At 35.3% G+C, this 17,099-nt stretch overlaps 1 long non-coding RNA gene and 1 other non-coding gene across 2 annotated transcripts in view; one reads left to right on the top strand and one right to left on the bottom strand.

Annotated features, from left to right (window-relative positions):
* LOC143257338 (uncharacterized) overlaps positions 1-17,099 on the bottom strand; it is a 52,222-nt gene that overhangs the window by 29,255 nt on the left and 5,868 nt on the right. The gene's annotated exons all lie outside the window — the stretch shown is intronic.
* On the top strand, positions 15,519-15,592 carry TRNAT-AGU (transfer RNA threonine (anticodon AGU)). Its single transcript has one exon. It is a non-coding gene; the product is annotated as a tRNA-Thr (tRNA).

Genomic DNA, 17,099 nt, shown 5'->3' with positions numbered 1-17,099 from the left:
TAATGGTATGGTGCTACTCGACACTGTTCAGAACACAAAGTCAAAATAGACTCCGCTTCTGTTTCTCCGTATGCACTGGCCATGTTTATTTACATTCAACGCGGTGGCGTTGGCGGTTTGTTTGGCAACTATTACGTCACAGTACTTTTCCTAGCGGCAAACGTAAAACTGGAACGATCGGATTGCCGCTCGAAAAGGGCTCTTTCTGCACCAAGTTCTATGTGTCATTTGTTAGCACATATTTTTTATAAAAAATGTGAACCTGCAAAATTAATCAGTATGAGTAGTTCTTTTGACTGCTAAGTTTTCTTTTTTCTGTAAAATTCACCTTTAATGATGGTGTGTAAAACATACATTTTTAATAATCTTAGACGTGTATCACCAGGCCAAAATTATATTGTTATTAAACAGACTTTACTAATGTATATGTTGTTATCATACAGACTGTAGTCATGTATATGTTGTTACTATACAGACTGTACTAATGTATGTGTTGGTATTCTACAGATAGTGTTACTTTATACAACTATATAATTGTTTTCCGTCTTCTGGAATACTTCCAACCAATATCGTACTGAAAGCTTGTTTTCTCGTCTCTGTCAATGGTTACAGTTTTGTTTTTGTGTGTAAGGTTCTTGGAAACGCATCCAGCTTTCCTTTCAGAGTAACCTTTATTTCCTACTTTTGTCTTTGAGATTGATACAAAAACAGTTTTGATATTCATAAGACCATCCGGTATAGAAACACGTTTATCGTATATGAAAAGAAATTACTAATCATACTTAAAAATGAAAATCTTTCATTAAGACAGAGTTCCTGTCGTGTTTTCTAAATTATGATAACTTAGAACGGAATGACACATTTCTATTTTCCTAGTAGGCACTTCTTTTAGATGCATAAGATATATTATAAAAATGAATTATAAATGAAATGTACTTCCAAACGCAATATGAAAAGGTCTTGTTTGTTTCTACTACTTATTAGTGCAGAACAGACGAAAGGTTCAGTGACACCTTCCGAGAAACTGTAGAATAACGTTTTAGTTCATTTTTTTCTCAACTGACTAAAATGTGTTCCACTAATCTCCTCATAAGGTTCTGATTTTCACTTTCTAATCATCTCTGGCAAACTTTTTTTATAGAACAGTGATTTAAAAGTTTTCAATCTTCCCTTGGGGATGTTTTTTTCTTCTTTATAATTTCTGAACTTTATTTTTTTTCGCTTCCGTTTAAAGTGAAAACGTAACAATGAATAACAACAGCTCCTGAAACAAGCTGAGAGTGAAAACACGAACTAATACTTGGAACGACAGGAGGATGTCTTAAAATCTTAGTTGTATTCCAACATACTAATCAGTGGACCACCACCAGACAACATTCCAACACACTAACCAGTGGACCACCATCAAACAACATTCCAACACACTAATCAGTGGACCACCACCAGACAACATTCCGACACACTAGTCAGTGGACCACCACCAGACAACATTCCAATACACTAATCAGTGGACCGCTACCACACAACATTCCAACACAATAATCAGTGGACCGCTACCAGACAACATTCCAACACATTAATTATTGAGCTTCCACCAGTCAACATTCCACTACACTAATCACTGGTTTATCACCGGTCAATATTTCAACACATTAATCACTTAGATTTAATAGACAGAAAAAAAGGATTAATGAAAACCTTACTAATAAAAATTAACACGATTTCTAATTTCGTTTGTTCTGGAAATAACGAGAATAGGAAACGTTTTAGAATGTTAATATATTAAATGTGCAGATGAACTCTAAAGACTCCCACATAGAGTACAATAATAGAAACATTTTTTGTCATGGATCGATTTTAGCTTCAGCGTCATTCGTTTTAAATTTTCTGGCTATGACAGGAAAGAGTCAATAAATAATCGTTCAATTTTAGTTTTAAGGTTAATTAATTACTACTACTGGTGACAAAGATAAATTACTACTCGTTAACCTAAAATGGAAATTCAAAAGTTCATCATAAACATGTAAATATGTTAAAGTTACAGCGGTTTCACAGATGCAAGTTTCTAGAAACCTCTGCTTACTAATGGGAATCAGATAAATCTTTGTTATTAAGCTTCTAATGTTCCTATAATTTCTCCCTAACAAACACCAATTTACTTATTCAATGAGCTAGACACTGGTCTCGTTTGAAACACTGGCCTGTTGTTCTTTCTAGAATATTAGTATAAATCATAACACTTCCTCTCCATTACTAAGAGAGTTTATTATTGTTTAAATAGGTCTGTGTTAATTTTCCCTGCTTATTAAAACACTGTAACGTTGACTATAGTAAAGGCTTTCATTCTAGGCCTAGCATCTCAAAAACACGTTTCTGTATCCTTACAAATACATGTATAACCGTCCATTTAACTACTTGTCTATATCAGTATAATCGTACTGCCTATTGCATGTCCATGTAACTAGTTATCTATACAAATATAATAGACTGTCTGTTGTATGTCTGTGTAACTACTTATCTATATAAATATAATAGACTATCTGTTGCATGTCTGTGTAACTACTTACCTATACATAAATATAATAGGCTGTCTGTTGCATGTCTGTGTAACTACTTATCTATATATAAATATAATAGACTGTCTGTTGCATGTGTGTAACTATTTATCTATATATAAATATAATAGACTGTCTGTTGCATGTGTGTAACTACTTATCTATATATAAATATAATAGACTGTCTGTTGCATGTCTGTGTAACTACTTATCTATATGAATATAATAGACTGTCTGTTGCATGTCTGTGTAACTACTTTTCTATATAAATATAATAGACTGTCTGTTGCATGTCTGTGTAACTACTTATCTATATAAATATAATAGACTGTCTGTTGCATGTCTGTGTAACTACTTATCTATATGAATATAATAGACTGTCTGTTGCATGTCTGTGTAACTACTTATCTATATATAAATATAATAGACTGTCTGTTGCATGTCTGTGTAACTACTTATCTATATGAATATAATAGACTGTCTGTTGCATGTCTGTGTAACTACTTATCTATATATAAATATAATAGACTGTCTGTTGCATGTGTGTAACTACTTATCTATATATAAATATAATAGTGTCTGTTGCATGTCTGTGCAACTACTTATCTATATATAAATATAATAGTCTGTTGCATGTCTGTGTAACTACTTATCTATATAAATATAATAGACTGTCTGTTGCATGTCTGTGTAACTACTTATCCATATAAATATAATAGACTGTCTGCTACATGTCTGTGTAACTACTTATCTATATAAATATACTCGTACTGTCTGTTGCATGTCCATGTAACAACTTATCTATATAAATAAACTATCTGTTGTATGTCCATGTAACTATTGTGTAGACAGATTTTCACCAGAATTGTTATGTAGATTCATTAAGTCAATGCAGGAGAACATTCAATTTTTCCGTTTTACGGTTTTTGTGGACGTTGTTACCACTATTTTGGCCGCTTTTTATATATCTTAATCGAAATTGACATCAAGGTTTATTGAGTCTATGGAGAAATATGTACGAATTTCAGGCTTTACATTTTGTGTTTTACGATTTTTATGGGCTTTTTTTTTTGCAATTACGTATAAGGGAAGCAACTTTTCATGTTCTAAGATAACTAGTCAAGAATATAAATAACGTCAGTCCATGGAATGGATATTCCAACTACTAGTTCAGTAATTAGTAACAGCTACGTTTGACATGACATCTGGCTCACGAGAGAACACGGCAACTTTAGACAATCACTGGCAAACTCAGGTTGAAATAGAAACGTTAACATTTGTTCAGGAGAGTGAAGATAATATGATCTACAAATACAGATGTTTTTCGTTATAGGCTTACCGATAAAAATTGCGCAATCAAACTCCGACCTTTCTTTTGTACACTCGGGATAAGATTAAAAAAAAAAATGAACCATCGGTTTACGTGAGGGGTGCATATCAACACATGCTACCACTGATTACTAATTTTAATTTCTGCTACCAGAGGTCTCTTCAGACCAAAATGTTAAAATAGCTGTATAACCTTTTTTTTTTTTTTTCCTGAGCTTCGACTTGCTCGTTTTCTGCGACATATTTTGGTTGTCAGATAGTTAATAGTAGACATCGTTAAAATTAGGCTTAACGAAGTGGGTCGCTACTATTAACTGTTATAAATCTTCGACTATATCGTATAAGAAGAAATTTGTTACACATACGTCACGAAAAACAAAAGTCCTTCTACTAGCCATGGATTTCCGTTTTGGTAAATTGTGGAGTTGTAGAAACTGTAACATCATTGAACATCTACACCACCACGAGCTGAAAACATTATAACTAACCCATGACGTTTCGCCAGTGTTGACCCACAGTGGTACAGCGATATGTCTGTGGATTTACAGTACTAGAAATCGAGTTTTCATACTCGTAGTAGACAGAGCAGCAATAGAACTGCTCATTGTGTAGCTTTGTGCTTAATTTCAAATAATTAATCAAATTTCCAGTGTTAACCCACCAAAGTACTGTTTTCTCTAACTTCCTTCCTTTAACTTCTGTCACTTAATGCCAGTTCGTACTTTTCCTAACCTATTATTGTCAATTTTTTCATTTCTACTAACCAATTACTATTCCATATTCACTGGCATCTCTTGGCAGTGTTAAAGTTGTAGTTTAATGACTGAAACCAGATGGCGTTAAAATAAATTGATTTGTTTCCTGTTTGATTGTTGCTAAACGCAAAACAATACAATAAGTTATCTATTCTGTTTACCATTGGGATCGAAAACCAATCTCTAGCGCTATAAGCCTGCAGACTTGCAACTGAATCATTAGGAGTTTTTCAATAAGAAAAATTTATTATTGAAATTTTTAAATGTTATTGAATTGACAGAAAATAGATATTTATCAAAATTCAAACAAATTCAACGTTTTGTTTCAATACTTTACTCGCAATGTAACTTGTAAAAACGTTCTTATATATAAAAACTGATATATGAATGTGTATAATATATATAAATATACGTGTTAAATAGCTTCCAACAAGTACCAAAATTAAACACTAGCTAATTATAAAAATATCCAGCTTTAAATCAAAAGATAAAATTCTAAGATGAGCACAAAAAAAAAAACCATCTTACACCAGCCTGAACTATAAAACCTTAAATCAAAAGCCACGACTTCTACACGGGGCTTAAAACACGAAAAACAAATACTCAACCTTCAATGAAGAAAAATAACTCTTTTAAACAGACTTAAACCAAAATAATAACACCCAGATTTATAAAACTCATACAAAGAAAAATAATCCATTTGATGTTATTTTGACCCAGAGACTAAAACTGAAAATTTACTCCTTTCTTATATCTCGTTGTTTTAATAATTTACGTATTTTTATGTAATTTTAATTATTTGACATAACCAAGCCAAGTGTTTTTCTTCCAGGGAGAATAACTAGTCCAGGAATTAAAAGTAATGATATGATAACAATGTAATCTAGATGATTCTGTACTTGAATCATATAAAGTCTTCTTAAGATCGCCTATTTCAGTGATATGTTACGAAGACTGGAGAGAAACTCTAGAGTCTAGACTAATGGAAAGCTAGTTCTGCGAACGGAAAATGAACTTGATGAGATAACTGGTTAGTTTCTTAGCATGCATTCTTCTATTGGTCGTTGATGGAAGAGATTAACCAATTAAACGTATCCTTTATTAAGAATATCTAATTTTTATCTCAGGCACTTAGCACAGTTCACATGTCAGCTTATTCCTGCTCCATATGTCTTAACATTATTGTCAACACTGAGACGTAAAAACACCGTTAATGTTATGGTTTTGCGTTAACAATGTAGTTAGGCTTGAACGTTAAGTGATGTTTTGCCTTAGCGTTAACAATGTCGTTATTGCTGATACAACTTTCCAATCTAATAATTACTGAAGAAAATAAATGACTCTAATTAAGTAACTGCCACCTAAACCTTCAATTTATATATTAACTTAAATCACAGCCGCTCGTGTACAAATGGTTGATTTGCTACTTTTACATATACATAACTATGAACGACGCATGTATCCCTGAGATACAAGTGTATACAGCAGTAAGTGTTTAAATCATTACGAGATTCGAGAGTTTGCTTCTCTGCGCAAAGATTGATTAAGTTATATTAAAACGATTTTAAAGCCTAACCGCATCGTTACTGTCCATATCAACACGTTCAGTCATGTCTGATCTTACAACTCCGTGATGACGAAAAAACCCGCTTGTAGAGAAAAATATATACGTAAAAATCGGCTGGTTTGTTTGTTTGTTTCTGAATTTCGCACAAAGCTACTCGAGGGCTATCTGTGCTAGCCGTCCCTAATTTTGCAGTGTAATACTAGAGGGAAGGCAGCTAGTCATCACCACCCACTGCCAACTCTTGGGCTACTCTTTTACCAACGAATAGTGGGATTGACCGTCACATTATAACGCCCCCACGGCTGAAAGGGCGAGCATGTTTTGCGCGACGGGGATGCGTACCCGCGACCCTCGGATTACGAGTCGCACGCTTTAATGCGCTTAGCCATGTCGGGCCAAATCGGCTGGTATGGGTAGAGAAAGCTCTATGTAGAGGAGCGAACAACGTTTCGACTTTCTTCGGTCATTGTCAGATTCACAACATTAACTTCACATGTGAACAGGAAGAAAGCAATCAAATATCATTTCTTAACCTCAAAATTACAAGACCCGATACACAATTTAAAACAGAAATCCACCGAAAAATCACCCATACTGGATTATACATTCCTTTGGACTCAGCAAATGAAACAAAACAAAAACTCAACATACTAAGAAATCAAATAAACACAGCCATAAAACTATGCTCACCAGATAAAATTAACGACGTATTAGACAAAATAAAACAATACTTTATCAACATCAATAACTTTCCTCCACAAACCGTAGAAAACATTATACGCAAACACCTAGACAAAAAGCAAAATCAACTAAGAAATATAAATATATCCCACGATTTAAAAAATCACGAAACCATATACTGCTGCATACCATATATTCCCGATATCAGCAGAAAAATAACCAACATTTGGCAAAAATTGGTAACAAAATATGACACTCCAGTTAATACCAAATTTATTCAAAAACTAGACACAAAACTAAGGTAAATTTATGTAAGAACTGCACTGACAAACACCACACCAACATTATTTATAAAATACAATGTGATAACTGCCACGACTTCTATATTGGAGAAACAAGTAGAAAAATGGAAACCAGATTCACAGAACACAAAAAGCCACCTTCACACGTTTTCAAACTCTGCAAATCAAATAAACACACCCATAGAAAATACCCAAATACTAAATAAACATACACAAACACAAAATTAAAAAAGCCTTACTTATATAACAACTCAAGCCCAAAACAAGCCAATACAAAGAAACACCTTTATACCTATAGTAGTAAATATAATCCAACATCTAAGCACGCCCTCTATATTCCTACATTCAATTACGCAACCGCCTTTAAACATGTGGTCAGCTTTCGGTAAGTTACTACATTCTATGTGAACCTGACGATACCGAAGAAGGTCGAAACGTTGTTAGCTCCTCTACATAGAGCTTTCACTACCTGTACTAGCCGTTTTTACACATATATTGATCTTACAACTGCTCATCTTGACAACAGCCCCGCAGCATGTAAAACTAAAAGGCTCTATTGTAAGGCTGTCGTGTTAAAAGCACTACCACTGCTCCCTGAATACTTTCCATAAACCATCTAGGTGTAAAAAGTGCCTATTTAAACAAAGCTTCCCAGTGCCTATTTAAACAATATGATCGCATACAATTACACAGATGCTGGGTGCCTTCATATGTAATAGCATGAATACCCGTTTCATTTTCTAGCTACTTGAGATATGCAACGATTGAATGGGCATATCGTGAAAGCAGCTAGTGTCGCTTTTCCAGATAAAAATAATTCTTGATAATGTTGCACAGTGTTACGTGTTACAGGTGGATGACTTTTGCCACTGGCATTGTGTTCGTAAATTGTCACCTGCTACGAGACACTGTTATTTGATTAATATACCAGGGCACTATTTGTTACAGTCTCTTTCTAGACGGTCCTGGTTCTCATATTGATTCATGTTCTTTTGTTTTCCAATGCCAATAACTGCAGGGAATATTCTCGTCTTGAAAATTATAAATCCCAAATCTTAACGCATCTTTATGGTATATGTGTATAAATATTTTGTGTTAGAAAAGCTGTTACATATCCCTCTCAAAAGTGACCAGTTTTCGAAACACCAGAGTAAAAAAAAATTCCGATGCATTCCGTTTTGCTGCGACTTTATATCAGGTGTATTTGTCACAAATTCTTTTGCATATCCAAGATCATTTTAATACAGTTAGTCAACCAAAACTTCAAGAGTTTGTACTTCTGTGCGTTGCTGCAGATCAAAATTTATTTAAACTTTTTCACTAATGTTAACTAGAGGGCGTTTTGATGAGCGCGTATCTTAACGTCTGTAATTTTCTGGAAAGCTTCAGAAATGATGAGCCGTACAAAAAAAGGCGAATTATGTTAGAATTAGGAGTGAATTATTTTATTCAGATAATAAGTAATCAGTGTATAATAGATTGATTTTTAGTTACCAGTCTTTTTCGCAAGCTTCTTTATGTTACCTATCTAAGTCAGTTGTTTATGAATACTGAGTTCGTGTTTCGAAGAAAAACTTGAATCAGAAAAAATGCCGTGTGTATGAGAGGAGTTAGTAAGTACTCGACATTGCTTTTATTAGTGTCTACCATGAACTTGGGCCTATCAGTGAAAATTATAATAAAGCTAACTTTAGAACTAAAATTTCAAGAAATAAAATGTTTATTTTATCACTAAGTTCCTCATAATGGACAAAGCACAGATATCTTATTGTGTAGCTTTGTGCTTAATTCAAAACAAACAAAAGCTCATTAAAAGAACTTACCAACAATATAAGTTCTAGTTTAGGCCAAACGGTGAAATGTAGTGTATTCTTATTTCTACATATAGCAACTGCACGTAAAAAAAATGTATTTCTAAACCGTGTATACCAGTGAACGCTATCATTTTTCTATGATAAAGGTGTCACCAAAACGACATAATAACATTCCCCCCCCCGTCGTTCACTTCAAAATTTTAAAAGAATATTTCATTCTAATTTCAGATATTTGTTCAACAAACAGAGAAAATGTGAATAAAACTGTTGTTGTTTGAATCAAGTCCTCTGATCAGGTATACAGCTCGTGAGATTTTTCCTCGTGATATCTTCATTTGTTCCAACAAGAAACTTTGTTAGTAATGTGCATATTTATAGGGTTATTATCAAATCCAGTAACAGTCAAATAACTCAGAAATGAAAAGGTGTAGGAAGAGAATTGCTAGTGATATGGAACGAGTTGTTGTTGGGTTGCCATGTGACGATAAGATTGTTCGAGGTCACGCCCTTCAGAAATTTTAAGATGCAATACACACCCAAGATATATTTAAAAATAGAAACTACCTAATAAAAAATTAAATATTTTTAAATTAGAAGTTATAGTTCGTTTTTCAATAACAACAGTTATTCTGAGACCATCAAAGAAGTAGTTAAACCAACCTGGATTTGACAAGAAATGTCCGAATATTGGTATAAACAAATTCTTTCCCCTTTGAAGGACCTATAAAGTCAAGAAATATCAAAATAAATTAAGATAAAAGTAAATTACGTAAGGTAATACACAAAAAACATGCTACGACAGCTCCGGGAACATCCATATAATAGCACCATTGAAGAACAGTTTAGCACAGTGCTACTGTATTGAAACTTTCACCAATATTCCTGGGTTCCTGCCAAACAGCACGTCGGATGGTTCTCAAATGACCATCGTTCTTTCCAAGAAATGATAGGAAAGCATCTCTGGCTGCTTACTAAGGGCTTTTCTACACGTAGAACGTCACGTGAGCACATCACAAACAGCAATAAATATTGATAATGGAGCTTTCAACATAAGGGTGTCCCAAAAAATGTATACACACTTTGAATGACTATAAAAACATTGTTTATTAATATATATCTAGGTTTTATAATCCAAGTTTAAGAAGGCAAGTAGAATCTTTTGAGTTATCGCAGGTGTTCGAACTATGACCCTTCTGATCCAGGTACTGCTGATAACGCAGACAGATGGAATAGCAAACTTCACGAATCATTTCATTTGGTATTTGGGTGCATTCTCTTTGAATTGCTGCTCTCAGCTCATTGATTTTTGACGAATCCCCATAAAAAAAAAGTCCAGAGGTGTAAGGTCTGGTAAACGTGGGGGAAATTCGGTGCTGCCTCTTCGCCCAATTCATCTGTTCGGCAAATTTTCGTCAAGATAGGCCCTCACATTATGAAGGTAGTGAGGAGATGCTCCATCTTGCTGGAAATAAAACTCCTTATCTCCAAATTGCTCTCGAATGCGTGGCACGATAGATTCTTGCAGCAAGTTCAGATAAACGAGACCAGTGACTGTGTTTTTAAAAAAATGGTCTAATTACGCCCAACGATGATAATCCTCACCACACTCTAACCCCTGGTAAATTTACGTGGTATTCAATCGTAACATGCAGGTTCTGATGTGCCAAGTAGGTGCAATTGTGGCGATTAACTGAGCCATTTAACTTAAAAGTGGCCTCGTCGCTCCAGACAATCTTTTTTGGAAACTGTGCATCTTCTGCAGATTTTTCCAGGTACCACTCACAAAATTCAATTCTCCGGTAAGGATCATCTTTATTGAGGGCGTGGACTAATATTGGAATAAAACTTTTCCAATGAACACGCTGCGACTCATAATCTGAGGGTGGCGAGTTAGCGCCCGCATCGCGCTAAACATGCTCGCCCTCCCAGCCGTGGGGGCGTTATAATGTTCGGTCAATCCCACTTTTCGTTGGTAAAAGAGTAGCCCAAGAGTTGGCGGTGGGTGGTGATGACTAGCTGCCTTCCCTCTAGTCTTACACTGCTAAATTAGGGACGGCTAGGTGCAGTGGGCTAACAACCTACTCACTTAAATTCCAACTTGTTACGGAAACCGCAGTGATTGCGGCCCTATGTTCCTTAAGGAATCGAGTGGCAGATGATGAATTAACACGCTTCAACATGCGATGGACGCTCGATTTTGAGATTCCTGTCCCACGGGTTGTTTGCCGAACCGATTTTCTTGGAGATCGGTGGAGATTTTCCAACAGCTCTGCTTCTCGTGTGGAACTGGTGGACGACCGCGGTCTTCCAGAACGCCCTTTATGAACGTCATGAACAGTTCCATTTGTTTCAAACTTATCTCTGATGCGAGTAATGGTGACTCACGTTAAAACTCCCTTCTAAACCGTCTTTGCACTTCAGTTACGTTCTTATACTTCCAGTAGTACACTTTAAGATAAATTTCCTTTTCTCAAAGGCTAAGTCTTGCTTCTGCCATTACTTCAAATCAGTTGTACCTTTAAAAAATGACAGTTTGAGTAAGTTATAAATCATTCAAAGTGTATACATTTTTGGAACACCCTGTATCTATTTACTGTTTGCCAGCTTATTAATACTCTTTAAGATGTTTACTATTCTTGTAGGCCCGGCATGGCCTAGCGCGTAAGGCGTGCGACTCGTAATCAGAGGGTCGCAGGTTCGCATCCCCGTCGCGCCAAACATGCTCGCCCTCCCAGCCGTGGGGGCGTTATACTTTGACGGTCAATCCCACTATTCGTTGGTAAAAGAGTAGCCCAAGAGTTGGCGGTGGGTGGTGATGACAAGCTGCCTTTCACTGCTAAATTAGGGACAGATAGCCCTCGAACAGCTTTGTGCGAAATTCCAAAAACTATTCTTGTATTCATTCATACACCTATAGCAGTTATTTATTTAAAATGCTTCATTTGTAATGTTTTATACCGTTACGATTGACATTTTTGGTGTATGACGTATATTAACAAGAATTGCGGGGGTCAGGACTTTTAGGTGGCCTTTAAATGACCTCAATGATATTATTTGATGAAAGATGGAAGACTTTAGAAATGTCGTCCTCTATACCTGTGTTTCCACAACGACATTGTCACAGAATAGACTTAGTAAAACTCATTTCATACCATTAAAAAACTTGTTTCCTGTACTTCTGTAATTATTTCCCTTTCAAATAAATGTTGAATCACCCGGTTAATACATTTAGAATGACAGAAAACGTATTATACATTAACTAATATAATATGTTTATTGCTTTAAAAAAGCAAATGCCTACTTATACATGTTTATTAGTTTCTAAACTATTATTTACGTGTTAAATATTTATAGAAAATAAACACTTGTGACAATACAAAAATAAAAATAAACGAATTATTTTGTAAACGCAAGTATAGCATTTGTCTAAAGATAATAAAAGCAGTCAATAGTAATCTAAAATTTATGCCAAATTAGAAAATAAATGAAAACATAAGAACTATGACTACGAAAAAGTTATTACTATAAACTAACACTTCTTAAACGTTAAGCCTACTTGTTCAAATCTTCAGCCACAGCAAATTCTATCTTGCATCCGCAACAACAGTTAAGCCTATTTTCTTATTAGAACCATTTCCTTTTTCGTAAAGTAATTACAGATTATTCTCTTGCAATATAATTATAATTCAGATAACTGTGATCTATTAAAATACACTGACATTTTTTATCAACATTTGAACTATTGCTTTCATAACTTTTTCATTTGCCCTGTGTATAACCACTGTTAACACTCGCGTTCGAAAACAATCTCGCATATTTTATTACTCATAAAAAAGTGCTTATTTTAATTTAAAATAGGCGTACTTATTTATCATGTTTAACGTTTGTTCTTGAACAAATTATCCAGACACATAATTGGTAAAAAAATAAAAACAATTCATATTAATTTCCTTTGGTAATTATATTTATCTGTAACTGCTAACCTGTCAACTTACTCTAAAACGAGACAATATGTCTTCTCATCCATCTTAATTCTATCTCGACCGTCTGGGGGGGGGGAGGGACACTGAACACCCTGAAACATTGACTGATGGTCATTGGATATGACATGGCTAAAAGCAAAGGATCTTACGTACTCATTCAAAATGCGATTACAAAGGCGGAAATAATTATACGTTGGAGATAAATCGTCGTGAGTTCACCAGTGTTCTTGAATTAGAACAAAACTTTGATACAAAACAAACTAATCGATAGAGAGATATATCTAATGCCACATAACGAATCTTAATAAATTAATGCATCTTATTATTGTTATTCGCAACCAGAATCGACGATCGATTTCTGAGCCAGATATATATATAGGTAGCTGATTGATATTATGAGATAGCTTTATGTCAACCTGTGATTCCTATGCTTCAGGCTTATGATGTTATTTTAACCGAAGTAAATTATTGATATTTTAAGACAGCCTCACGTTAACCCGTAAATTCTACGTTTCAGTCCTGAGATGTTACCTTAGTTGAGTATTCAAGGTTCAGCTAACATTGTTGTGTTTTTGTTTTTTTCATATGTTATTTGTACGTTATTTTCACTCACTTTTAATTAGTGTTTAATTTGACAAGAAAAGCAAGTCGAGAAAGATGACGGGATATATTATTGTGTATATTGGAGAAATAGGACTCTCTCAGTAACATTTTCTTTAAATTTACCATCTCCAAGAAACTCTGCATTTGTTGCAACACTGAATTTAAATCTTTCATTTTCAAGAAAATCAATATTTGTTGTATCATAAGTTTTAACAATATTGGCTCATATGTTTATCCAAGTTAAGTTATATATATATGCTGGAATCAAGCAAACTATTCATTTTCTGGGGCACTTAACTTTTTCATCTTGCCCAGCATGGCCAGGTGGTTGGGGCGTTCGTCTCATAATCTGAGGGTCGTGGGCTCGAATCCCCGTCGTACCAAACATGTTCGGCCTTTCAGCCTTGGGGGCGTTATAATGTTACGGTCAATCCCACTATTCGTTGGTAAAAGAGTAGCCCAAGAGTTGGCGGTGGATGGTGATGACTAGCTGCCTTCCCTCTAGTCTTACACTGCTAAATTAGGGACGCCTAGCGCAGATGGCGCTTGAGTAGCTTGGCGCAAAATTCAAAACAAAAAACTTTCATCTTTTAAACACTTAACTAAGACAAATTAATCAGTTTTTCGAGCTCTTGAGTCTTTCATATTTAAAACGCTAAAACATAAATTAAAGTATAATTTTCTGGGAAGGCGCGGGCTGGTTCTTTGAATTTCGAATGTCGAACCATATTTAACTCAATCAAATTATGTAAAATATTATCCCAATTTAAGCTGCGAATAAGTTACAAAAGTGACAACCAATCATTTAACATAAGTGGTGTGTGGTGCTAACAGATTGTCTTCCCTCTGATCAATAATTGAAAATTAGAGCCGACAGTAGATAGCTTTGCCGTAAATGTAAAATATATATAGTATCTGGACCATTCGTCGCTGTCATATACACTTTCTATTATGTCATATTAGTAGATTGAAGTGAACATTCAGTGTCACAAAACTAAGAAACTCGCGTGTGGTGCAGAGCTAACTAAAGATCTTCTTTAGAGATGCACGTGGATCCACCAGGCACTAACTAAAAATCTTTATTAGGGGTGCACGTGGATCCACCAGGCACTAACTAAAAATCTTCATTAGAGGTGCACCTGGATCCACCAGACCTTTAGTACTTCGTTATCTTTATTTGCTTTCATTGTTGTTGGAACCAATTAAAGAAACGAGAATTATTGGAATTAATAGATACTCCTTTGTTTTAAATACCAATGACAAAACCTGTTAATCTTCGAGTTGTTTGAGGGTTGTAAATAACTGTGGTATTTTCTGTTTGGTTTCGCCGAATGAAAAAAGAAATCTCTAAATTCTATAAATTCAACTGTTTGGTTGGTTATTTCTCTACCCTAGTTGATTGGCTTTATACTGACATAAAGCATCCTTTTTTTTTTTGACAAATTAGTAAGCAAGCAATAGTTCGACATCATGAAGTGAATGTCAACCATTCGAAAGAATAAATAAATGAAACTATAGTTATCGGAAAACTGGGGCATTTGAGAAAGGTCTAAAGTCAGGTCACGTAGCCACGAGAATGTTTAAACAACTTCGTCATAACAGAATATCACGAGCACACAATATTCTAGAGGTATGTTTAACTTGGTAGTCACTTGATTTTGACGTGAACTAAATTTCAAGTTTCAGATAGTGGACCAAAGTATTAACCTATAACTCGGACATAAATAAAGTTTATTAAGTTGATGCTTCCTATATTTACTTTTAAGGACACAACTGGCTATCTTTGCTCTGTTTACTGTGGTTATCAAAACCTATTTTTAGCGTTATACTCTTCCAAACTTACCGCTTGGTCCTCAGTATGTGGACAAATATTTGTATATCATAAACACCCTTCTTATTGTTACTTACCGGTCGGAGGTATTTACAAGGGGCGCCGTGGCTTAGTTGGTTAAAGCGCCTGTCTAGTAAACAGGAGATCGTGGGTTCGAATCCCACCGGTGCCTATGTATCGCAATCTTATTACCGCCTTATAAAGTTAACAATTTTCTACAAGTTAGTAGAGATCTATTCTGGTTCAGAAGGGAAATGAGGGTGTTTGTTTCATGTTCACGGTGATTACGATTTTATAATGCGCCACTAAGCAATTTTTCATAATCTAATCAGACTCAACTGCTTGAAATACCATAAAATTTAGTCTTGGAAGATTTTTTTTCCCTGCACGTCTATATACAGCATTTCAGGTTTGTTATGCTTATTTTCATAAATCAGAAAAATGTCTATGAACAGGTGGCGCTGACCTCGATGCTCATTTTGTTCGTTTGCTTACTTTAAAGTGAAGTCACTGCAAAAAATCGAACTATGAGTTTTGTTGTTTGAAGTCCATAAACTTACCGATGTCTCAACGAGTTACTCAAAAGTCTTTATGTTTCATTCGATTATTAAGGTTTCGACCAATCAGAAACTATCACCGTTATCAGAAACGTATTTACACTCAGGCACCTTGTTTTCATTATATGTTGAACAGATTTCTGGAAACTTGAATGTTAGATTTTAAAGGTAGTATGTGTGTGTTTTCTTATAGCAAAGCCACATCGAGTTATCTGCCGAGTCCACCGAAGGGAAACGAACCGCTGATTTTAGCATTGTAAATCCCTAGACTTACCGCTGTACCAGCGGGAGACTTTAAAGATAGAGAGAACAGAAATATTCGACGTGTTGTCAAAACGTAATATATAGTGGATTGAAATGATTTAATGCCTAAGACGCTCGACTCGCAACATGGAGTCGTGGTTTTCAAATCCACCTTATATGCTTACTCTTTAAACTGTGCGAGCATTATAAAGTTTCGGTCAATCCCACTATTCGTTGGTAGAAAAAAAAATGGTCTTGACTAGCTGCCTTCCATCTAGTCTCGCACTGCCAACTTAGGGAACAACTGTTGTTTTGTTCGAAATTCTAAACAGTTTTTGTTTTGTTTCTTGAATTTCGCGCAAAGCCACTCGAGGGCTATCTGCGCTAGCCGTCCCTAATTTAGCAGTGTAAAACTAGAGGGAAGACAACTAGTCATCACCACCCACCGCCAACTCTTGGGCTACTCTTTTACCAACAAATAGTGGGGTTGACCGTCACTTATAACCCCCCCACGGCTGAAAGGGCGAGCATGTTTGGTGCGACCGTGATTCGAACCCGCGACCCTCGGATTACGAGTTGAAGGCCTTAACATGCTTGGCCATGCAGGGCTCATTTAAAAAAATATGTTGGAGTATGTGTGTTTGTGTGTTTTCTTATAGCAAAGCCACATAGGGCTATCTGCTGAGCCCACCGAGGGGAATCGAGCCCCTGATTTTAGCGAGGTAAATCCGAAGACTTACCACTGTTCCGGCGGGGGACGCCTAGTTATGAAAAACACCACTACAACTCATTGATTAATCAAATATGTTTGCAATCAGAGCTTCGTGTAATTTGAAGGATATTGAAAATAAAGAAAACAACAACAATGTGCTGATGTAA

The sequence above is a fragment of the Tachypleus tridentatus genome, chromosome 7 (genome assembly GCF_004210375.1).
Source record: "Tachypleus tridentatus isolate NWPU-2018 chromosome 7, ASM421037v1, whole genome shotgun sequence".
NCBI classification, from domain to species: Eukaryota; Metazoa; Arthropoda; class Merostomata; order Xiphosura; family Limulidae; genus Tachypleus; species Tachypleus tridentatus.
This window is presented reverse-complemented; position numbering and strand designations above follow the sequence as displayed.